Genomic DNA, 24,738 nt, shown 5'->3' with positions numbered 1-24,738 from the left:
ATGCTTTATGACACATTTTTCAAAGCAGGTTTACATAAATAACAAATAATGTCCATGCTTTTTGAAAGAAATTTCAGAAATGAAATTAATTATACCATTTATAACACAACCATTTATGTATCTCATATTAATTATAATGCACAGGTCTTCTCTTAAGACAATAGAGACTCGAATTCAAAGCATGGTTTGATTTACAAATACAGCGATTTCATGTTAATTGTGAAGTTGGCTGAAATCATTATCTAATACTGCTCATCTTACATTTTACTTTAATATAGAGTATATCTGACACAGTTTTACACATGAATCGGTACACAAGATGCATTTATTGCAAGCTTTGATTAGACTGCTTCAAAGGTTAACTGCTCTATCTGAATTTCATATGAAAGACTGATTGCAGAAGTCTACAGATCATAATCACAGTGGTTATGCAAAAGGCTATATGTTGGTGCTAGGGAGTGCTGGTACTGCTGATGCTTATATGATCTTACTGTCTGGGAACAAAGCCAAATTGTCCACCATCCCAAAGGTCCCTTTTATCACCTAACACTTTCCTTTCTTCTACTTAAAAATTAATGTCATCAAAGAATTGCAGTGTACAGTGAATAAATATATTGTTTAATCAAGCCATCAAAACTGACACTGTACTGTCAGTGCAGAGATAACCATTAGGAATCTAATATTGTCACACAATCAGGAAAAGGATTCCCAGCATATTTGGAACACTCATAAGGGTGGATGAGTACAAAATCATTTTCAAATTAATGGCATTTCCTGACAAAAGCTTGGCTTTGGTTTCAAAATATCTTGCATAGCCGTGGGGATGAAAGAAATGCAACTCATTGTGAATCAAAGTGAGTGTTCTTCAGAGGCCAAATTTAAGCCGTAATTTAGGACTGTGTAATACATCCAATTTTCCTCCTGCTCCCCAGAATTATTTATTTTTTCTTAGATACTGCAGATTAGAGAGGAGGTTTTTTTCCATATTTTTGTCAACAGTTTCCTTAAGACTAATATACAGAGTTAGAACAGTTTCTACCTGATATTTATCTCCCAAACTATTGTAATATCAAAATCAATAACAATGTTGAGACTGGAAAATACAAATAAAAACAATAAAGGCCCGAAATACTCAAAAGGTCAGATAGGTTCTGCAGAAAGACAAACAGTGTTCATGTTTCAGGTCAAAGTATTTTTTGGGAAAGTAAGAAAACAAGTTTGAGGGAGGATGGGAGAAAGTGGATAGGACAAAGGAAATAAATATCTCTGGTAGGGAGATATTGTGGGGGCTAAGATGATTCTAGTGTTTACATACTTATGTGGATAATTGAATACTAAAGGTAGTTAGAGGTAATAAAAAAGGTTGTGAAATGCAGGTTAGAGATATTGTTGAACTCAAAATCAGAAGGAAATTGCTGGAAATGTCTATATTAAAGATCTATAAACTTACAGTGCAACTGGCCAGTTCTGATATATTCAAAAAAGCAGCTTATCCGAATTGTTGAATACAATATTGAGACCCAAAGACTGCATCAGTGTCAGACAGAAAGTGAGATGCTGTTGCAAGTTTACAGCAGACCTCATCAGAGCCAAGCAGGAAGCCACAAGTAGAGTGCAGAGGAAAGCGCAATAAGGGCACTGAACTAAACACTTCGCATTGGAGGAAGAATGAGTGAACTGACTCTTCATTCAGAAGGACTGTTTGAGTCCTTGATCTTCTGTGGTGATTTAAAAAGTTTCCTACTCCTTTATCTTCCCACTAATTTTTGCTTTGTTGTATGCCCTCTCTTTTGCTTTTACATTAGCTTTGACTTCCCTGTCAGGTTGTACTACTTTGCCATTTGAGTTTTTTTTTATTTTGGAATGCATCTATTCTGCACCTTCCTCACTTTTCCCAGGAACTTAAGCCTTTGCTGTTCTGCTGTCATCCCTGCCAGCAACACATTCTAATTTATTTTGGCGAACTCCTCTCTCATACCACTAACTTCCTTTGCTGCACTGAAATACTGCCATGTCAGACTTTACTTTCTCCCTGTCAAATTTCAAGTTGAATTCAATTATTCGTGATCACTGCTTCTTAAGGGTTTCTTTACCTTAAGCTTCCTAATTGTCTCCAATTTATTACATAACACCAAATCCAGTATAGCTGATCCTCTAGTAGGCTCAACAACAAACTGCTCCAAAAAGCCATCTTGTAGGTATTCAACAAACTCACTCTCTTGGGATCCATTACCAACCTGATGTTCTCAATCTAACTACATTTAAAATCTCCCATGACTATCATAACGTTGCCCTTTTGGGATGCCTTTTTCATTTCCCATTGTAATCTATAGTCCACATCCCACCTACTGCTTGGAGGCCTGTATATAATTGCCATCATGGTCCTTTTATCCCTTGCAGTTTCCTAACTCAAATCATGGGAAATCAACATCTTCCAATCCTATGTCACATCTTTCCAATGATTTGATGCTATTCTTTACCAGAAGAGCCATGCCACCCCCTCTGCCTGCCTTCCTATCCCTGCAATACATTGTATTGGTCTCCCATGCGGAGGCTGAGGAAAATCCATCTCCCACCCCCCATCCTCATCACATTCTACAGGGGTTGTACAGAGAGCATCCTGAGCAGCCGCATCACTGCCTGGTTCGGAAATTGCACCACCTCAGATCGCAAGATCCTGCAGCGGATAGTGAGGTCAGCTGAGATCATCGGGGTCTCTCTTCCCACCATCACGGACATTTACACTACACGCTGCATCCACAAAGGAAACAACATTATGAAGGACCCCATGCACCCGTCATACAATCTCTTCTCCCTCCTGCCATCTGGGAAAAGGGTCCGAAGCATTCAGGCTCTCACAACCAGACTGTGTAATAGTTTCTCCCCCCAAGCTATGGGACTCCTCAATACCCAGAGCCTGGACTGACACCTTGCCCTATTGTCCTGTTTAATATTTATTGTAATGCCTGCACTGTTTTTGTGCACTTTATGCAGTCCTGTGTAGATCTGTAGTCTAGTGTAGCTTTCTCTGTGTTGTTTTTTTACATAGTTCAGTCCAGTTTTTGTACTGTGGCATGTAACACCATGGTCCTGAAAAACATTGTCTCATTTTTACTATGTACTGTACCAGCAGTTATGGTCGAAGTGACAATAAAAGTGACTTGACTTGACTTGTTCAGCTAAGCTGGCATGCAGAGGGTGAGGAACACTGTCCAGAATTGACAGGATTTTTCAAAGGGTCTCTTTACTCTACCACATCCTCCAGTGTGCCCAGTTTGACTCCTATATCAGAGCCAGGCTTTCTCATCACTTTACTGAACACGTTGGCATCACCCGTGTTGACGCCATTGCCCCTGCACACCACCGCGTAGAAGATTGTACTGGTTAAAACAGACGGGTAGAACATTGAAGGAGAGGCCTGTATACTCCAAAGGACCTTAGTCTCCTCAGAAAGTAGAGGCGACTCTGGCCCTTCTTGTACACAGCCTCTGTGTTGGTGCTAAACTCAAATCTGTCATCCAGGCACACCTCCAGGTACTTGCAGGTTCTCACCACATCCATGTCTCACCATCAATAGTAACAGGGAGCAGTACAGGCTTAGTCTTCCTAAAGTCCATCAACATCCCCTTTGTCTTACTGATGTTGAGCTACAGATGATTCAGCTTGCACCATTTGACTAAGTCCTCCACCAGGGCCCTGTATTCATCCTCCCTTTATACATCCAACTATTAATGAGTCATCAGAGAGCTTCTGCAGATGGCATGAGCCGGTGTTGTATCCAAGATGTTGATTAAGATGAGAAGGGGAAAGTTTAAAGGAGATATGTGGGTCAATATGTTTTACACAGGCTGTTAGGTGTCTGGAATGTGCTGCCAAGGATAAAAGGAAATAAGTGGTACAAAAGAGGTTGTTAAATAGGCACATTAGTGTGTAGGGAATGGAGGAATACAGATTGCAAATCAAACAGATTAACTTAATTTGGCAACAGGTTCGTCACAGATGTCATAGGCCAAAGGACCTGTTCCTGTGTTCCGTGTTAACTCAATAGCCCCATGACCTGTGTACTTTGCCAGCCACTCACCTAGGAATACAACATAGGACAAAGGAACACAGTCATGAAGGGCAGGATGAGCTTCTGGAAAAGGGAATCTCACAATACCCTTCTTCCTGAATCTCAGAAAGGAATAATATTTGAATAGTCCGTGATTCAGTAAAGATGTCCTCACTCCGATACATCGCAAACTTTAGTCAGAATTCTAACTGGAGATTATCACTTTGCTGGTGTCTATTAAATGTATGATGGATATAAACCATTTCACATATGACTCCTTTTAGACTAAAAATGCCTTCGAGTCAATATAGTACCACAGCACAGAAACAGGCTCTTCAGCTCATCTAGTCCATGCAAACTATTATTCTGCCTAGTCCCATTGATCTACATCTGCACCAGAGCCCTCCAAACCCATCTATGCACTAGTCAAAACTTCTCTTAAGTGTTGAAGTGGAATCCACATTCATCACTTCTGTTAGCAACTCGTTCTACACTTTCATCACTCTCTAAATGAAGAAGTTTCCCTTCAGCTTCCTTTTTTCACGCATACAGTGGTGGGTGCGTGGAATGCGCTGCCAGCAAATGTGGTAGAGGTGGATACAATAGGATCTTTTAAGAGATTCTTAGATAGGTAAATGGAGCTTAGAAAAATAGAGGGCAATGCGATGGGGTAATTCTAGGCAGTTTCTAGAGTAGGTTACATGGTCAGCACAATATTGTGGGCTGAAGGGCCTGTAATGTGCAGTAGATTTTATATGTTCTATGTTCTGAATTTTTCACCTTTCACTCTTAACCCATGACCTCTAGTTCTAATCTCACCCAATCACGTGGAAAAAGCATGCTTCCATTTACTTTGTCTATACCCCTCATCATTTTGACCAGAATTGCACACAATACTCCAAATTAGGCCTCACCAACTTTTTATACAACTTCAACATAACATCCTAACTTCCGTACTCAGTACTTTGATGTATGAAGGCCAACGTGCAAAAAGCTCTCTTTACAACCCTATCTACCAGTGGGACCACTTTCAATGTATCCTGTTTTCCTGTTGCATAACAAAAATCCATTCCAAGGAAGATAAATGATTATTACACTGGTCAGCAACATGTTGTGTAAGCATGTGGACTATACGCTTCCTCATGGTGTAAGGGATCAATAGTTGCAAGCACATTGTGCTGCATCCTAAAGAGATTTCCTTCCCATATTATCAAGCTGCTGATCGACAATGCAACAAACACAGATAGTGTCCTGAATCCTGCCTGAAGTTATACTGTCTTCATTCTGCTACATTGTCCATGCCATTTGTACTGAGCCTCCATAACAAAATAAAGGATGGCGATCTAGTGGCAAGAGCTAACTGCCAATTCCTTGACTCTTGGCTTCAATGTACAACCCGCAGCTAAGTTCATGAAGTATCTAAATACTTGCTCCCACTTAAGTCTGACCCCACTACCAGTCTAGAGCTGCTTCATCCTACGTGAAAAGGAAAAGTTTTCAACCATTTCCTTTAGTGTATTTGGATAAAATGAACATCTTGGTTAAATGGTACCTGTGTGGCTTAGCTGCATAAGGCTTTATGTATTGGTAAGTATCTGAGAATACGGTGGAGCGAATGAGTGTTAGTTCCAAGTCCCGATTGATAGCAGCCTTTACTTACTTAGTGCCTGTTGTGCTTCTGTGATGCTGGGCACAGAATCTGGGCAGCAATGAAGGTCCTCCATCTCTGTCGTGGTGTTCAGGGCTTCTTTCATCATGCCAATAGCTTCCTTTCGATTTTCACTACCATCAGTCATGCAAGTCCTGGGTGGAGACTCTGGTGTAGTAGAATTCTTCATTGCTGTTTCTGTAACAGTTTTGTTTGACCAGTCAGGGTAGTTAGCCCTGAGCTAAACCCCAGACCTGGAGGAATGGTGGATGACGCTTAGTCTGGCCTCTGCCCGTTGACATGTTTGGCATGGGTGACCCTACCAAGAGCCAAAGCGTAAATCACTAAGTACAGCCAGGACTAAGTACAGACTCTCTGGGTCATTGAGGCACACAGCCTCCAAACCATGACAAGGTTGTACCCTCTTTGAGGATAGAAATCTTTAGAAGGGAAGTAATGGGGGGTGGGGTCTGGGACATTGACCATGATCTGCATGTGGTGATAGAATATGAATTTTGAATTCAATGAATGTTTGCACAAGTGTACCCAGGAGCTCTGGGTTTATTTGACCTCTGTCATTCATATCAACAGCTGCCTTCATGGCCATTTTAGAGAGTATTTGAAAACCCTCCTGACATCACAGAGCCCACTGCCCCCAGATTTGAACATTAGCTTTCTAAAAATAAACACAGTCCAGATCCATGTGGAATCATACAGTGAAATATGACATTTGCATTAACAATCAATACAAGCAAAGGATATGCTGGGGGCAGCCTGAAAATGTCGCCACACATCCCAGCACCAAATTAGCATGCCCAAAATGTTCAGCAGAATAACACAAGCAGCAACAACAAAACGAATCAAGAACAGCAAAAGAAGACCCTTTCCGCCCTCTTTTCTTCAGTACTTTCAGGGGCCCATACTAAGACAGGCTTCCAACCCTAGGAAAGGCCACCTCAGGGTCTCAAGGGCTCACAGACAATGAAACTTTGACTTTCTCAGTGAGCTCAGAGACACATTGAAGCAGGTCTTCGTGCATCAGACCTCGACTTCCAGCCTCCCTGATTTTAGCCTTTGACCTTCAGGCTTCAATTTTCAGTATCAACCCCAAAACTCACTATTGATGGCCTTGGACTCTGGACCTGCTGACTCTTTCACCCTCATAACTCCAATATGAATTCCATCATCTGCAGTGAATGGGAAGTTTATCCCCAATTAAAAGATGCAGGATAGCTCAATCAAATGCTATTCATTGACAAGACTCAGTTTCAGGCTGTGTCGGTTGATGCCGGTTGGATGCTAAAATCATTAGAATGAGCATGCATCTTGAATTTGCTAAGTTGACTGTGCTGGGTCAAAGGACAATTTGACCGGTGATGGGCTAGTCTCCTTTCTCTGACAATATAATTTTAAAATATATATGAATAAAAATTGTTTGAGATTTTCTATGGATAAATGAACTACCCTATCCCAGCCATCACTTGTTCTCAAAACTGGCTCATACCTGTCGGGTTTAAGGGGTATACCTGTTAAGGGTATCTTCATAATGCTAGTTGCTATCAGACTGGAGAGGCCTATCAGGATTACCTGATTAAAATGAGCAGGTCCTGCTCCCAGAGTTGTTTTGTTAAGCATTACCCTCGGGCTTATCGGTTGCTTAAAACTATCAAGGAGACAGAAAGTCTCTGACATTCAAAAACACCCACAATGTAAAGTTTTTTTCTGCTATTAAAAGTTAACTGAAAGAATTCATACATTTAAACACTGAAAACAATTAAATATATTTAATCAATTCAATTAAACAAAAACAAGCACAATATAATATTGATAAAAGAGATAAACTATCTATTTACATATACCAATAGTTCAACATCTTTTTCTTCAAGAGACTTTTGTAGAATTAGTGTAAATAGGTAGCTAATGGTCAGTGTGGATTTACTTGACTGAAGGGCCTATTTCTGTCTTGTATCTCTCTATAACTATGAAACTATGTACATCAGGTGCTGAATGGGCATCCAATTCAATTATGAAACAGGCTTGGATTGTGTTAAAAAGCTGTGATTAAGTTGCCTGTTTAAGTTTAATACTTTACCCGAACAAATCACTACTCCCAGCCTCATTCAGTGCAATACAATCCTGGAACCTTCCCTTTGCTTAACTGGTAAAAGAATACTTCCTCTCATGACAGTTCTTAAAATGACAATATTGCTTCATTGAATATTGATTCATGAGGAAGAATATCATGAGAATGGATTTCTTCAGCCAGATGAGGGTGAATTTGTGGAATTCATTGCCACAGACAGCTGTGGAGGCCAAGTCCAACGGTATATTTAAAGTGAAGCTTGATAGATTCCTGATTAAAAAGAGCATCAAAGGTTGCATGGAGAAGGCAGGAAAATAGGGCTGAGGACGAGCTAATAAATCAGCCATGATTGAATGGCAGAGCAGACTCAATGGGCTGAATGGCCTAATTCTGCTCCAAAGGGAGACTCACCTACTGCAGGGAGATGCAGAACTGCTGTGAATTCTGTTTCACAGAGACCTGGCTTTCCCCTGCCACCCCCGACTGTGTCATCCGACCACAGGGATTTTCAATCCATCGGATGGACCGCACGGTGTCTTCGGGCAAGACAAAGGGAGGTGGAGTCTGCCTAACAATCAACCCTGCATGGTGCTCGGACACAGTGACACTGACAAGCTCCTGCAGTCCAGACCTGGAACATCTGTCGGTGAAGTGTCGTCCCTATTATCTGCCACGGGAATTCACCTCGGTCAAACTGACAGCGGTCTACATTTCCCCCCCAGGCAGACGTGGAGTGTGCTGTGAATACTCTGTATGCCAACATCAGTGAACTTGAGACCAGGTATCCAGAGGCGTTGCTCATTACAGCCGGGGACTTTAACCAGGCCAACCTCAGAAAAGCGCTGCTAAAGTTATACCAACATGTCTCCTGCTCCACTAGAGGTCTGAATATACTTGACCACTGCTACACAGCAGTCAAGGATGCCTACTGTTCCATCCAACGACCTCACTTCAGAAAACAGGACCATCAGGCCGTACTCCTCCTCCCGGCTTACAAACAGAAACTGAAGCAGGAGGTCACGGTGTCAAAAGTGGTGTCACGTTGGACAGAGGAAACGGATGACGTCCTCTGTAACTGCTTTGAATCGGTGGACTGGTTAGTATTCAAGGACTCATTAGCTAACCTCGATGAGTATGCCTCAGCTGTCATGGACTTTATCTGGAAATACACAGAGGACTCTGTGTCTCGCAAGACGATCTGGGTAATCCCTAACCAGAAGCCTTGGATGAATTATGAGGTCCAGTCCCTTTTGAAGTCTAGAGCTGCGGCTTTTAGGTCCGGGGATACCAGTCGCTACACGGAATCCAGGCGTGAACTCCGGAAAGCCATTAAGGACAAGAGGCAATATCGAGCCAAGTTGGAAGCCCAGGCTAACCAGAGGGATGCCAGTAGACTATGGCAGGGTCTAAATGAGATCACTGGGCACAAAGAAATGGCTGGGAATATCAGTAACTGTAGCGCTTCTCTTCCTGACGAACTTAACGTATTCTACACAAGATTCAAACAGAAGAGGAGCATCCCGCACCCTCCAGATGAACCAGACCTGGTGGCATCAATATTCATCGTCAAGGAGGAAGACGTTAGAAGAGCCTTCCTGAAGACAAATCCAAGGAAGGCGACGGGCCCAGATGTCGTCCCAGGACGGGTTCTCCGGACCTGCGCAAGCGAGCTAGCTGGAGTGTTTGCTGACATCTTCAACTGCTCCCTGCTTCAATCTAAGATCCCCTCGTGTTTTAAAAAGGCAACGATAATCCTGGAGCCAAAGAAAAGCTAAGTGTCATGCCTGAATGTCTACCGACCTGTGGCTCTAACATCAATTGCTATGAAGTGCTTCCAGCGATAGGTTATGGCACACATCAACCATAACCTGCCGGTCAACCTCGACGCTTTGCAATTCGCCTACCGGAGCAACAGGTCATCGGCAGATGCCATCTCTCTGGTACTACATTCCTCCTTAGAACACCTGGAGAACAAAGATGCATATGTAAGGCCCCTTTTCATTGCCTTTAATACCATCATTCCAAACAAACTGATTCCTAAGCTCCGGAACCTGGGTCTTAGCACTCAGATCTGCAGCTAGATCTTCAACTTCCTCACAGACAGGGCCCAGACTGTAAAAATAGGGGACAAGCTCTCCTCTACAATCACTCTGAGCACCGGTGCCCCACAAGGCTGTTTACTCAGTCCCCTGCTATACTCACTGTACACCCATGATTGTGTAGCCAAGTTTCCATCGAACTCAATATATAAGTTTGCTGATGACATCACAATTGTAGGTCATATCTTGGGTAATGATGAGTCTGAGTACAGAGAGGAAATTAAGAACCTGGTGGTGTGGTGCAAAGACAATAACCTATTCCTCAACGTCAGCAAGACGAAGGAATTGGTTGTTGACTTCAGAAGGAGTAGTGGACTGCATGACCCCATCTACATTGGTGATGTGTACAGGTCAAAAGCTTTAAGTTCCTCGGGGTGAATATCACAAATGACCTGACTTGGTCTAAGCAAGCAGAGTCCACTGCCAAGAAGGCCCACCAGAGCCTTTACTTCCTGAGAAAGCTGAAGAAATTTGTAAACACAAAGTACACTGCAGATGCTGTGGTCAAATCAAGATGTACAAAATTGCTGGATGAACTCAGCAGGTCGGGCAGCATCCAGTGAAAGAAGCAGTCAACGTTTCAGGTCAATACCCTTCGTCCTGACATATCACACAAACCAATCTTCCATCATTGGACTCACTTTACACCGCACGCTGTTGGAGCAGTGCTGCCAGGATAATCAAGGACAAGACCCACCCAGCCAACACACTTTTTGTCCCACTTCCCTCTGGGAGAAGTTTCAGGAGCACGAAGATTCGTATGGCCAAATTTGGGAACAGCTTCTTTCCAAGTGTGATAAGACTGCTGAATATATCCTGACCTGGATCTGGGCCGTACCTTCCAATTATCTGGACCTGACTTACACTACCTTACTTTCCCTTTTCTATTTTCTAATTATGATTTATAATTTAAATTTTTATTATATTTACTTTGATTTGTACTTCAGGAAGTGCGGAGCGCAGAAACAAATATCATTGTGATGATTGTACGCTCTAGTATCAATTGTTTGGTGACAATAAAGTATTTGTATTTGTATGTCTTATGGTCTTATGGAAATCAAATCCCTGAGCCATCTTTGGTGAACTTTCTGGCCCTCAATCACCCAAATCACAGTAAAAGAAACTTACTTACATTCAGTAGGTTTCTGATCAGCAATAGATATTAATATGAGATAATCTTTCAAATATGAAAAAATAATTCCCCATTGTGATATTACTAAAGGAACCCAAATTAAGATTTGTGTTATAATATGTAACAGAAGGTGTCTGATGAGTGTTACTATTGCTTAAAGTACCAAGACAACATAATAAAAGCTTTGTTGAAAAGCATGTTGCCGGCAAGTTTGGCACAGCAAGCTTAAATTTCACACTGGCTTCAATCAGTGAATGCTAACAAGGTATGGCTGGCTCAAATGCATCATGCTGTTGGCTGGCAGGTACGTAATAGTGCGCTCCAGGTATTGCCATAGCTGCAAGCTGCTACTCACCGTCTTCTTGCTGCTTTTTCTGGCTGATGCCTGGTACATTCTGTTGCAGCTCAGTGTGAAATGCTGTTGGATGAATTCTTAAAAAGCTAATTGTCATCAGCCAGTACTTGGCATGTGGACAGAATCTCAGAACTGCTTACTACATAGAAACCAGACAATTGGCAGCGCTGGACGTGTCATTTTCTGACTGGTGTTCAGGTGCACTCTTCAGCCTGTTTGTACCAGACCCTTTTTGTTCCTTCTAAAATTAAACAGGAAGGCAGATGCGGGCACAAGCCATAAACTTCTAAACATTTTGCAAGCTTCAAACATGAAAATCACAAGTATTTTTATTGAAAAAATATCATTTGAACTTCTACAAAACAGGCAGCAAATGGAATTATATGCTCTATGATGATGCAGTACATTTATTTTTAGGGGCACAGGAAATCTAAAATAAAATGGAATCAAAACTCATCCAAATTAGGTCACATCTAACAATTCTGCAGTAATCTAATTAAAATGATTTCAGATACACTGGGGCTGATTTGTTAAATCAGTTCAAAGTAGCTAAGAAGTTGCCAGAATACTGTATATTGTGCTAATTAATCCAAAATTTCTGGGTCAGTTTTATATAATTATTTGCAATTCTAACACAAGTTCTGGATTGGTAAAGATAGCATACTAGGAGCGAGATTTCTGCCTTCACTGTCAGGGTCATAATCTGGTTCATTGGATTAACCATATTGTCCACTCCAGCGATTCTTGTCAAATCTGGATAGAACAAAAAGAATATCCCTCATGTACATACATACAATTATTTCTACCCCTGACAGATCACTGCACACACACACACCACTCTCACAAACTTACCCCGAACACCCCCTCTATTCTCCTCCAATCATATTAAAATTATGTTCCCTTCATACTAACCATTTCAGGCCTGGGGAAAAAAAAATCTCTGGCTATCCACTCGATCTATACTTATTATCATCTTGTGCACCTCTGTCAAGACAGCTCTCATTGTCTTTCTCTCCAAAGAGAAAGGCTGTAGCTCATTTAACCTCACCTCATAAGATATGCCCTCTAATGCAAGCAGCATCCTGGTAAATCTCCTCTGTACCCTCTCTGAAACTTCATGGCTCTTGAATGCAATCCCCTGACACTAAGGCCAACACGCCAAATGCCTTTGTAACAACCCTTATCAACTTGCTTGGCAGCTTTGAGACATCTAATGATATGGAGCTCCAGATTACTCTGTTGCTCCACATCACTAAGAATCCTGACATTAACCTTATATCTGCCTTCAAATTTAATCTTCCAGAGTGAATCACTTTACACATTTCCCTGCTGAACTCCATCTGCCACTTCTCAGCCCATTTCAGCGTCTTGTCAATCTCTTGTTGCAATCTATGACAACCTTCCACACTATCCACATCGCCACCAACCTTTCTGTCATCTGAGTACTTACTAATCCATCCTTCCATTTCTTCATCCAAGTTATTTGTAAAAGTCACAAACAGCAGCGTGTCAGAACAGATCCCCATGGAAGGCCACTGGTCACTAAACTCCGTGCAGAAAATGCTCCATCTACAACTACGCAATGCCTTCTATGGGCAAGCCAATTCAGTATAGATACCAGCAAGCTTGTCTGGATCCTGTGTCTCTTGACTTACTCCCATGGGGGACCGTATCAAATGCCTCACTAAAATCTAGATGCACCACATCCACTCTCCACCTTCATTAACATGCTTTGACACATCCTCAAAGAATTCAGTCAGGCTCTAAGGCATGACCTACCCCCCACAAAACCATTTGGACAACTGTAATTGGAATTTGTTTTTCCAGACGCTCATAAATCCTGCCTCTAAGAATCAGAATCAGGTTTATTATCACCGGCAGGTGACATGAAATTTGTTAATTTAACAGCAGCAGTTCAATGCAATCCATAATCTAGAAGAAGAAAAACAAAGTAGAATAATAAGTAAATCAATTACAGTATACATATATTGAATAGATTAAAAAATTGTGCAAAAAACAGAAATACTATATATTTTTAAAAACTGAGGTAATGTGTAAGGATTCAATGTCCATTTAGGAATCGGATGGCAGAGGGGAAGAAGCTGTTCCTGAATCGCTGAGCGTGTGTCTTCGGGCTTCTGTACTTCCTACCTGATGGTAACAGTGAGAAAAGGGCATGCCCTGGGTGCTGGAGGTTCTTAATAATGGACACTGCCTTTCTGAGACACTGCTCCTTGAAGGTGTCCTGGGTTCTTTCTAGGCTAGTACCCAAGATGGAGCTGACTAAATTTACAACCCTCTGCAGCTTCTGTGCAGTAGTCCTCCCCTACCAGGCAGCCCGTCAGAATGCTCTCCATAGTATATCTATAGAAATCTTTGAGTGTGTTTGTTGACATACCATGTCTCTTCAAACTCTTAATGAAGTATAGTCACTGTCTTGCCTTCTTCACAACTGCATCAATATGTTGGGAGCAGGTTAGATCCTCAGAGATCTTGAAACCCCGGAACTTGAAACTGCTCACTCTCTCCACTTCTGATCCCTCGGTGAGGATTGGTATGTGTCCCTTCATCTTTCCCTTCTGTAAATCCATAATCAGCTCTTTTGTCTTACTGCTGTTGCTGTGGCACCACTCCACTAGTTGGCATATCTCACTCCTGTACGCCCTCTTGTCACGCTGTATCATCAACAAATTTATAGATGGCATTTGAACCACACAGTTATGTGTATATAGAGAGTAGAGCAATGGGCTAAGCACACACCCGAGGTGCACCAGTGTTGATTGTCAGCGAGGAGGAGATATACAGATTGTGGTCTTCTGGTTAGGAAGTCGAGGATCCAGTTGCAGAGGGAGGTATAGAGGCCCAGGTTCTGCAACATCTCAATCAGGATTGTGGGAATAATGGTATTAAATGCTGAGCTCTAGTCGATGAACAGCATCCTGACATAGATGCTTGTGTTGTCCAGGTGGTCTAAAGCCGTGTGAAGAGCCATTGAGATTGTATCTGCCGTTGACCTATTGTGACAATAGGTAAATTGCAATGGGCCCAAGTCCTTGCTGAGGCAGGAGTTCAGGCTGGTCGTGACCAACCTCTCAAAGCATTTCATCACTGTAGATGTGAGTGCTACCAAGCAATAGTCATTAAGGCAGCCCACATTATTCTTCTTAGGCACTGGTATAATTGTTGAATTTCTGAAACAAGTGGGAACTTCTGCCCATAGCAGTGAGAGGATGAAAATGTGTTTGAATACTCCTGCCAGTTGGTTGGCACAGGTTTTCGGAGCCTTGCCAGGTACTCCATTGGAACCTTACGCCTTGCAAGGGTTCACTCTCTTTGAAGACAGCCTAACATCAGCCTCTGAGATGGAGATCACAGGGTCATCAGGTGCAGCAGGGATTTTCACAGCTGTAGTTGTATTCTCCCTTTCAAAGTGGGTAGCAAAGGCATTGAGTTCATCTGGTAGTGAAGCATCACTGCCATTCATGCCATTGGGTTTCACTTTGTAGGAAGTAATATCTTGCAGACCCTGCCAGAGTTGGTGTGCATCTGATGTTAACTCCAAGCTCACTCAAAATTGTCTCTTAGCCCTTGAAATATCCCTATGCAAATCACACCTGGTTTTCTGGTACAGACCTGGGTCACCAGTCTTGAATGCCTCAGATTCAGCCTTCAGCAGACTATGTACCTTCTCCAATAGTTCTTCTCCAAATCTCCTCTAAACAATTTTTTCACCATTGAAGTACTAGGATTTCTCAGAAAAGTTCAAAGACCTTTACATGAAGAAGGCAAAGTTATAGGACATAAGGGGGTTAGCACAATGTGCAGCTGTTCGAGCTGCCTCCTCACAGCCTCAGCAATCTGGGTTCAATCCTGATCTCAGGCACTGCTTGTGTGGAGTAGGCATGTTCCAGTTGTGACTGTGTTAATTTCCTCCACATGTCCTGGCTTCCTTCCACTTGCCAAAAACATGCAGGTTAGTTGGCTACTTGGCCACTGTTAGTTGTCCACAGGGTGAGGGTGACTAGTAGAAAACAGGGTGAGTGAATAGAAATATGGGGAGAATGATTAGTGGAACTGCATGCTCGATGGTTGGCACAGACTCAATGAGCTGAAGGACCTGTTTCATTCCCTGTGGTGCTTGACAAGAAGGAAAAAAGAAGAAACCCCAACGTTCATAGATAGGAGTACAGGTAAGTGGTGCTCAATACCCAGTGGTTCCTTAAGGTTGGCACAGCTGGAGGGGAGTGGGGGCAGTTGGGGAGGGGTCTGAAATAAACTCCCGCAACTGAGGGCATACGTCTCAAATAACCTCTGAAAACCAACCTGGCCTTCATGTGCGGCTTAGCTACTAAGCCGGATGGAATTGTTTCTACTGAGAAGGGGCAAAGGCAGGTTCCCAATGCCCTAAAACTAGTCACTTCAGGTAGATGGGGCTCATCAGCCGTGGTTGGCAGCTCATCTAGGAGAAGGAAAAGTCTGATCTGAAACTTCTGCTGCCTTGCGGTTATACCCACTCATGAGGAAAGCTTCCGGTGTAAACCCCAAGGAAATATCTGGACCTTGAGTTGCTATGTTGAGTTCAATGCTGACTGGCAACTCCTTTGAACTGAGTTGGTTTCTGCTGTTCCTTTGGATACATCAGCTACATGAAGAGGGGGAGCCTGCTAAATGGGCAACAGCTTGCTCTTCATATCTTACTGCTCTGGCGTACATATCCTGTAGTCAGCTAGGTTGCAATACCTATGTTTGACCCCAACCACCAAAGGGCCTCAATACCCAACCCACCAGTTGGCAGCTGATAGAATGGAGCTGGTGGGCCACAACAGTAAAGGTATCATCTGCATTGCACACCCTCCAGAAGCTGACATTGCAACACTTCTAGAAGGTGGAAGGTGGCTTGAATCCAAAAGAAACAAGAAAAAAATCTGCAGATGCTAGGAATCCAAGCAAAACACATGAAATGCTGAAAATCTAAGCTTTAGCATTTTGTGTGTGTTGCTTAAATCTAAAAGAGCTTCCTATTGCCTTGCCTGCCCTGGACTATAAGGTGGCAGATGTCATAGACGCATCGACAGCTATCAGCTATCTGTCTGTTTCAATTCCATTCTCCTGCTCTTGACCCATGTCTTTCCTCGCGTTGACATTTTAAGCACTTATAGAACATAGAAGAGACCAGAACAGGAGCAGGCTATTTCAACAATGATGTTTGTGCTGAGCACAGTGCCAACTTAAATTTAATTTCACCCACCTGTACATGATCCATATCCCTCCATTTCCTGTATATTTTTGTATCTATCTAACGTCCTGTTAAATACCACTGTTGCATCTGTTTCCACCACTACCCCTGGCAACAGGTTCCAGGTACCATTTTCTTTGCAAAAGCCTTGCTCCGCAAATCTCGTTTAAATTTTCCCTCTCTCACCTTAAGTGCATGTCCTCTAGTATTTGACATTCCCACAAGAGGAAAATCATTCTGATTATCAACCCTACCTACAGCATACCTCTCATGAATTTATAAACTTTTATCAGTTGTTCCCTCAGCTACCAACTCTCCAGAGAAAAAATAAACAATTTTGCCAAAGCTCCTCTTACAGCTCATAACTTCAAATCCGGGCAGCATCGTGGTAAACGTCTCCTGCGCCCTCTCCAAAGTCTCCATACCTTTCTTGTAATGGGTGACTACAACTGCACAGAATACTCCAGATGTGACCTAACCAACATTTTCTATCATTACTATTAAATGCTGCCTCCAACACCCCTTCAGAAACTGTTTCCTCAATTTTAACTCCCCTCTTGGAGAAAAATAAAATTTTCTCCTTTCCTACTCCTTACTTTATACCTATACTATTTGTCTTATATTTACCTCCCCTAAGGGAAACATTTTCTTATTACTTTGAAAACAATAACTCTCATAACTTTTTTAAAACCACAATCTTGCTCCCTTCACCCACAAGACTCAGCATTCCCCAGCATTCTTTGGTCGATGGAAAACAAGACAAGCTTAGCTGCTCTTTCTCTACATTGAAATGTTCCATTCCAGGTAACACTCTGATGACTCTCTCGTGAATTCATACCCTTCCTATAGTGAAGCATTCAAGCCAGCATGCATACTCCAGCTGTAGCCCAACTAATGATTTTACAATAATCTCCCTGATCTTACTTTCTATGCTGCAGCAAACAAAAATGGGCATCTTGTATGCTATCTTAACCACCTTATATATTGCCTTAAAGACTCCATGGCCTTGTACACCAAGATCCCTTTCAGGGGTCCTATTAAAGTTCTTAGCTTTATTAGTTTTCTCAAAATGGGCAGCGTTTACACTCAGTGGCCGTTTTATTAGGCACACTCTGTACCAAATAAAATAGTCATTGAGCGTATGTTTGTGCTCTTCTGCTGCTGTATTCCATCCACTTCAAGGCTTGACCTGTTATTATTCAGGGATGCTCTTCTGTACCCCATTGGTGTAACGTGATTATTTGAGTTACTGCCTTCCTGTCTATTCTCCTCTGATCTCTCTCATTAAACAAAGCATTTTCGCCCAGAGAGATGGATGCTTTTTTGTTTTTCACACCATTCTCTTTAAACTCCAGAGACTGTTGTGTGTGAAAATCCCAGGAAGTCAGCAGTTTCTGAGATACTCAAACCACCCCATCTGGCACCAACTCTCATTCCATGGTCAAAGTCACATTTCTTCCCTCCTCTGATGTTTGGTCTGAACCTCTTGGCCGTGTCTGTATGCTTTTATGAAATGTATTGCTACACATGATTGACTGATTAGAAATATACATTAATAAGCAGGCATATATGTATACTCAATAAAGTGGTTACTAATTTAAAATAAACAGAATGATTGTTTGCCTTAATGTGTGACAAACGGCACAGTTTCAACTCACAAAGTATAGGGAGTTGGTGGTATTGCAGAAACATATTTAAAAAATTAAAGTAAGCAAGTAATTTTGTTTCTTGGAAAACAGAGTGAAGAGAAACTCAGTAATATCCTTTTGTAGACAAATGGGAAAGGAATCAGAATCAGGTTTAATATCACTGACATACATTGTGAAATTTGTTGTTTTATAACAGCAGTAGAGTGTAAGACATAAACAATTATTATAAGTTACAATAAACCAATGCATAAATAAATAAATAGCATGAAAAAGGAATCATGAGGTAGTGCTATGGTTTCAGGGACTGTTCAGAAACCTAATGTTGGAGCAGCAGGAGCTGTTCATAAAATTTTGAGCATGGGTCTTCAGATTCCTGTACCTCTTCACTGATGGTAGTAATGAGAAGAGGGCATGTCCTGGATTGTGCCCGAGGTATTTTTAATAGCTTAGAGATATGAGACAATGAAAAAAACCTCATAATCATTGAAAAATTCAGTACACCCCTTGAGCAGAAATCAAACTGTTGTCTCCATAGAGGCAAATGCCTAAGCCTATGGCAGGAAACTGGTGAAACCAGTGAAGATTTCTTTACAGGGATGGAAATAAAGTAGTAATTGCAGATCTAGGGTAATGGAGAAAGCTTAGTGGACTGACTCACTTGCGTTCAATGTATCCAATATGACAATGGCTTTGTTTTGGAAAATGGAGGTCACTGCAATACCAGCATACAGAGCTGAGAAAAAAAGATGAAATATTGAACAACCTTGTTCCAATTCAGTCTTGGGAGAGGGAACATGATCAATGCAGTTGGACATCAACGACCGTATGGGAGCCAGACTGTAAAAAAGCTTATGTAGTAAGCGTGTACAACTGCATGAATTGACAAGAGAAAAGAAATGCCCGGCATACAGATCAAACATTTTGTGGCAAACTTCACTACTGTGTGGCAAACTGAAGAAGGAATACACAGAGGAAATAAAGAAACATTCATGAGGAAGCCAATACAAATTAATCAAAGTCTGGGCATTCATATGACAGAAAATGACAAAATGTTTACTCTAGATATTGGAATGCATATCCACATCATCTAACTGGATATGGCAGCAGCCAGAAAAGTGAAAGCCACACTATAGTCCAGATCAGCAAAAGAATAACAAACAAAGAATTATCTTAAATTTAAGGTAGCGTTAGATATCAGGAGCATATAATCATATTAGAGCACTCTGCTTATACCGGAATATTTCCCTGGAAGCCCATAAGGACTGTATATCCAGAAGTATAAGAGTACTGTGGAGCCAGAAAATATGGGGGAGATCTTACATGCATACTTTGCATCTGTATTTCCTCAAGATACGGATAAAGAATCTATAGAAGTGAGGCAAAGTGGCGTCAACTTCATTGACCATGTACAGATTATAGGGGAGGAAGTGTTTGCTATCCTGAAGCAAGTCAGGGTGGATTAATCCCCATGGCCTGCAGGGTGTTTCCTCTGTAGGCAAGAACAGAAATTGCTGGGGCGCCAGCAGGAATATCTAAAACATCCTTACGACAGGAGAGTTGGGAGAGTTACAACAGAGGATGGGGGAATAACCATTGTTGTTCCGCTGTTTAAAAAAGGCTCTAAATATAAATTAGGAAATTATAGGCTGTTGTGTCTGACATCAGTAGTGGGAAAGCTATTTAAAGGTATTCTAAGGGACTGAATGTATGAGTATTTGGATAGATGTGGACTGATTAAGGATAGTCAGTGGTAAGTCATGTCCAACCAGTCTTACAGAATTTTTCACAGAAGTTACCAGGAAAGTGAAGAAGGCAGTGGATATTGTCTACATGGACTTTAGGCATTTGACAAGGTCTGCATTAGAGGTTGGTCGAGAAGGTTCAGTCACTCAGCATTCAGAATGAGGTAGTAAATTAGATTAGACATTGGCTTTGTGGGAGAAGCCAGAGAGTGGTAGTGGAGTGTTGCTTCTCTGACTGGAGGCCTGTGATTAATGGTGTGCTGCAGGGACCGGTACATGGTCCTTCATTGTTTGTCATCTATATCAATGATCTGGATGATAACGTAGTCAAATAGATCAGCAAATTTGCAGATGACGCCAAGATTGGGGGTGTAGTGGACTGTGAGGAAGGCTATCATGGCTTGCAGATGGATCTGCTTCAGCTGGAAAAATGGCAGATGGAATTTAATGTAGACAAGTGCAAGGCTTTGCTTTTTGGTAGGTTCAACCAGGTTAGGTCTTACACAGTGAATGAAGGGCACTGAGGAGTGTGTTAGAACAAAGAGATCTGGGAATACAGGCCGATAATTCATTGAAAAATGGCATCACCAGTAGATAGGGTCAGAAAGAAAACTTTTGGCACATTGACTATCATACATTGATGTATTGAGTACAGGAGATGGGGATGTTATATAGAAGTTGTTTAAGACATTGTTGATGCCTAATTTGGAGTATTACATGCAGCTTTAGTCACCTACCTACAAGAAAGATGTAAACTAGGTTGAAAAGGTACACTGAAAAGCTACAAGAATGTTGCTGGGTCTGGATGACCTGAGTTATTAGGAAAGTTTTAATAGATTAGAATTGTATTCTTTAGAATATAGAAGACTGCGAGGAGATTTTATGAGGGGTATGGATAGGGTAAAATGCAAGCGAGTTTTTTCTGCTGAGGTTGGGTGAAAATACAGACCCAGAGGTCATGGGTAATGGGTGAAAGGTGAGAAGTTTAAGGGGAACATGAGGGGAAACATCTTCAGTCAGAGGGTTGTGAGAGTGTGGAATGAGCTGTCAGCACAAGTGCCGCATGGAAGCTCGATTTCAAAGTTTAAGGGAAGTTTACATAGGTACATGAAGAGTAGGAACATGGAAGGCTCTGGCCCTGATGCAGGTTGATGGAAGTAGGTAGTTTAACTGGTTTTGGCATGGACTAGATGGGCCAAAGGGGCTGTTTCTGTGCTGTTCTTCTCTATAACTAGAAGTTTCTTAAATCAAAATGTAGTCATATTTAGGAGATACAGTTTCACAAATGGAAAAGAGCCAATTTTGAGGGAAATGCACAGGGGAAAGAATTTAACTGCATTTTCTATGTACATACTAAATCACAGATTTAGCACCATGTTGAAAGATGATTCTCAATACCTGTCACAATCTAGGACATTATATAGTCTCGGAACCCAAGAGTCAACTCAGAAATGGGATTATTCAGTTCAGAAACAGGACATTAGGCCTACAGAGGAAAGGTCAACACCCTGACAGAGTGGTGCCAAGATAACAATCTCTCCAACAATGTCCAAAAAATAAATGAGCTGACTGTGGATTACAGGAGGAACAGAGATGGGCTCGCCCTGACTAACATCAGTGGGACTGCAGTTGAGAGTTGCTGTGAACCTCCTCTGGACTCTCTCCAATAATGGCACATCCTTTCTGAGATATGGGACCCAAGACTGTTGGCAATACTCCAAGTGTGGCCTGACTAATATCTTATAAAGGCTCAGCATTATCTCCTTGCTTTCATATTCTATTCCCCTTGAAATAAATACCAACCTTGCATTTGTCTTCTTTACCACAAACTGAACCTGCAAATTAGCTTTCTGGGAGACTTGCACAAGGACTCCCAAGTTCCTCTGCACCTCTTACGTTTGAGTTTTCTCCACATTTAGATGACAGTCCAGACTATAACATTATTGTACATTTCCCAACACAGTATTTCACCTGCCAGTTGTTTGCTCATTCTTTCAATTTGTCTAAGTCCTAAATCACGTTACTTCTTCAGCACTACCTACCCTTCCATCTATCTTCATATCATCTGCAAAGTTTGCCACAAAGTCGTCCAAAAAATTGACAAACAATGTGAAAACTAGGGGCCCCAAAACTGACCCCTGAGGAACACTAGTAGTCACTGGCAGCCAACCAGAAAAGCCCCCTTTATTCCTACCACTGTTTCCTGCCTGTCAGCCAATCCTCAATCCTTGCCAGTATCTTTCCTGTAACGCCATAGGACTACCTTGTTAAGCAGCCTCATGTGTGGCACCTTATCAAATGCCTTCTGAAAATGCAAGTAAATGACATCCGCTGCTTCACCCTTGTCACCCTGCTTGTTACTTCCTCGAAGAACACTATAGATTTGTCAGGCAAGATTTCCCTTGACAGAAACCATGCTGACTTTATCATAAGTGGTTTTGTCATTAGTCTCCAAGTACCCTGAAACCTCATCTTTAATAATTGACTCCAACACTTTTCCAACCACTAAGGTTAGGCTAACTGGCCTATAATTTCCTTTCTTTTACCTTCCTCTCTTCTTAAAAAGTGGAGAGACTTTTGCAATCTTCCAGTCCTCCGGGACAATGCCAGAATCAAGTGATTCTTGAAAGATCATGTCTACTGCATTCATTATCTCTTCAGCAACCTTTCAGGACTCAGAGATGTAGTCCATCTGGTCCAGGTAACTTATCCACCTTAAGCCCTTTCAATTTGCCTAGCACTTTTTCCTTTGTACTAGCGATGGCACTACAGACCTCTGGAACATTGCTAGTGTCTTTCATAATGAAGAATGATGCAAAGTACTTATTAAATTCACCTGCCATTGCTTTGTCCCCTATTACTACTTTACCAGCATCATTTTCCAGTGGTCCAATATCACTTTCACCTACCTTTTACTCTTTAAATAGCTGAAAAGAAAACTTTTAGTATCCTGTTTTATATTATTGGCTAGTTTTCCCTCATATTTCATCTTTTCCCTACTTATAGCTTTTTTAGTTGCTGTTTATTGGAGTTTAAAAGCTTCCCAATCACCCAACTTCCCACTTACTTTTGCTACCTTATATACCCTTTACTTAGCTTTTATACAGTCCTTAACTTCCCTTGTTAGCCACGGCTGCCAACCCTGCCATTTGAGAACAACTTCTTCTGTGGGACATACTGAATCTATCCTACGCCTTGTGAATTATTCCCAGAAACAATAAACTTCAGCCATCTCTGCTCTGCCTTCATTCCCACCAGTATCCTTCTCCCATTCACCTGGGCAAGCTCCTCACTCGTGCCTCTGTAACTCGCTACATTCCATTGTGATACTAATATATGTGACTTGTGCTTCTCCCTCTCAAATTGCAGAATGAATTCTATCATGTTATGATCACTGCCTCCTAAGGGTTTCTCTACATTAAGCTCCCTTATAAGATCTGAGTGATTACAAAACACCCAATCTAAGATCGCCTTTTCCTGAGTAGGCTCAAGCACAAGCTTCTCAAACAAGCCATCTCGTAGGCATTCAACAAAATCCCTCTCTTGTGAACTGACACCATCCTGATTTTCCCAATCCCTTGCAAATTGAAGTCCCCATTACAATTGTGTGATTACCCTTATTACATGCCTATTCCAGCTCCCATTGCAACCTCAATCTTACATCTTAGCTTCTATTTGGAAGCCTATTATGATTCCTGTAATGGCTTTTTTTAAAACCCTTGCCATTTCTTAACTCCACCCACAAAGATTCAACATTCTCTGACCCTTTGTCACCTCTTTCTAAAGATGTAATTCTACCTCTTGTTACGAATGTGCCACAACTCTGAAGGGCCGAAGGGTACAAAGTAGCCCCCTCCTTTTCGAGAATCGCAAGATCACTATTAATTCGGGTCTGGGACCCAGGAAATGAGAGAGAGACGTCCAGAATATACAGGTTTTGGAATGTGTGTCCTGGCCCCAGAAAGGCGGAACCATTGATAACGGCCATTGTCTCTTGGAGACGGAATTGTGTATTGAGTACTGTACTATTCATTGAAGCCCTCAGGGAATGACCAGAATGGGCTGGTTGAGGGATTGCATCATCCCAACCTGACTGACCCTGTGAGTAAGGATAAAAGAGGGTCTGCGGAACAACCCCTTCAGACGCACCAGGAGAGACGCTAGAAATCCTGTGACAGTGTTTAATAGCAACAGCCGGTGGGGGGCTCGAATGCGTCCTTTCCCTTTGCTGGGATTGGGGCCTTACCACGGAAGAATGGCTTTAGCTAAAGGAGAAACCACCACCAACAGAACTCTGGAAGGATCGACATCATAAAAAGGACAAGCTGGCAAGTTTCTAAAATCTGACTCTCTCTCCAACCAAAAAAAGCTGCAGCCTGAATGAACTGAGTGACTTTTATATTTCCATCGGACAATACATTATCCCCTAGACAATGATAGAGCTTATATCTTATTGTTTATTATTATACCCGCACTTTTAGACTTAGTATTGATGATGTATATTATCTGTATGTTTGCATTGATATTACTTTTGTGTATTTTTATCAATAAATACTGTTAAAAATAGTACCATCAGACTTCAACGGACCTCTCTACCTTTGCTGGTAAGTGACCCAGTTACGGGGTACGTAACACTCTTAACAACAGAGCCACACCACCACCTATACCTTCCTGCCTGTCCTTTCAGTACAAGATATATCCTTTAATGTTAAACTCCCAACTATGGCCTTCTTTCAGTCACAA

Source organism: Hypanus sabinus, chromosome 11 (genome assembly GCF_030144855.1).
Source record: "Hypanus sabinus isolate sHypSab1 chromosome 11, sHypSab1.hap1, whole genome shotgun sequence".
Lineage (NCBI taxonomy): Eukaryota > Metazoa > Chordata > Chondrichthyes > Myliobatiformes > Dasyatidae > Hypanus > Hypanus sabinus.
This window is presented reverse-complemented; position numbering follows the sequence as displayed.